The sequence below is a fragment of the Lytechinus pictus genome, chromosome 4, assembly GCF_037042905.1.
Source record: "Lytechinus pictus isolate F3 Inbred chromosome 4, Lp3.0, whole genome shotgun sequence".
In the NCBI taxonomy this organism is placed as follows: Eukaryota; Metazoa; Echinodermata; class Echinoidea; order Temnopleuroida; family Toxopneustidae; genus Lytechinus; species Lytechinus pictus.
Genome location: NC_087248.1, coordinates 11,258,809 through 11,260,646, shown reverse-complemented (window position 1 = coordinate 11,260,646; position 1,838 = coordinate 11,258,809).

Below are 1,838 nucleotides of genomic sequence, written 5' to 3'. Positions count from 1 at the left end.
GACCTTGATCATGTGACCTAAGACTTGTCAGTGATACTTGATTACCCCTATATCCACATTTTATAAACTGTATCTAAACTTTGAAAGTTATGACAGCAATATAGTATTAATCTCCAAAATGGCCAAAGTTCAATAACCTTAAATGATCTTTGACTTTGGTCATGTGACCTGAAACTGGCATGAGATTTTCGGTGATACTTGACTACTCTTATATCCAAGTTGATGAATCATATCCATAAGCTTTCAAAGTTATGATGGTAATTCAACAAATACCCCCAACATGACCAAAGTTCATTGACCTTAAATGACCTTTGACGTTCGTCATGTGACCTGAAACTCGCACAGGATGTTCAGTAATACTTGATTACTCTTATATCCAAGTTTCATGAATCAGATCTATAAACTTTCAAAGTTATGATGGTAATTCAACCGATCACCCGAACATCACTAAAGTTCATTGACCTTTGACCTTGGACATGTGACCTGAAATTCGCACAGGATGTTTAGTGATACCTGATTACTATTATGTTCAAGTTTCATGAATCAGATTCATAAACTTTCAAAGTTATAATGTTAATTTAACAAATAAGTACCCCAATTGGCCAAAGTCAATTGACCCTAATTGACCTTTGACCTTAGTCATGTGACTTGAAACTCAAGCAGGATGTTTATATACTGTAATAACCTTATGTCCACGTTTCATGAACTAGGTTCATATATTTTCTAAGTTATGATGACATTTCAAAAACTTAACCGTAGGTTAAGATTTTGATGTTGATTCCCTAAACATGGTCTAAGTTCATTGACCATAAATGACCTCTGACCTTGGTCTTGTGACCTGAAACTCAAGAAGGATGTTTAATAATGCTTGATAAACCTTATGGTCAAGTTTCATGAACTAGGTTCATATATTTTCTAAGTTATGATGCCATTAATTTCAAAAACTTAACCTTCGGTTAAGATTTGGTGTTGACGCCGCCGCCGCCGGCATCCATCTTTGAGTGCCAAAAATGTGCATATCCCGCCCCTTGGTCGTATGAAACTCTTATCACTCGTAACAAAATCTGTATAACTCGTTCATAGCTCGCTTTAGGTCGTATAAAGGTCACCGCAACTCATACTAAGCTCGACCTGACTCGTTTCGCGCTCGGTTCACTCGTACAGCGAGCGTAGTGAACTCGATTTTGAGTCTTTTGTCACTGAAGCAAATTCCAGGAAAAAATGTAAATTTCACGCGAGCTTGTGCGAGCTAAGGCGAGTTAAAGCTCGCGCAGCTCGCGTATGACTCGCAACTCCAACTCGCCAAAGTGGAAACCTTGCTTATACTTTTTATCGAATATTGACCAATCACAAGCAGATTAGAAGATAAAGGATTATTAAGGTTATTCTATTTGAGCTAAAAAGGGGGTGTGTTGCAATTACCTCTTGAAACACGCAACAAAAAACCCATTAGCGTAAGAACATTATACCCTGTGAAATTAGATTTTATATTGTATTCAGATCAAATTATGATGGAAAATCATAAACAAGCAGAGACTTTGTACATTCAGTTCACATCTGCAAGTTCACAAGGTAATTTATCACCCTGTCGTGTGTGAGTGATTTTAGGATGAACCATTGATGATTGACAAGGATTGATTGATATAGTTAGTCTGTTTTCCGCAAGTTTAAGTAATATAAAACAGGTCAAACATTTCTTATTTTAGCGTAGCAATCTCAAAACCTTATTAAAATATAATTTTTCTTTGTAAAGTCCACTTTATTCAATATTTGTACTTAAAATTGGGTAATATTCTCAATAATGAGTTTGAAATGTTGAGCATTAAACACTCTCTCTC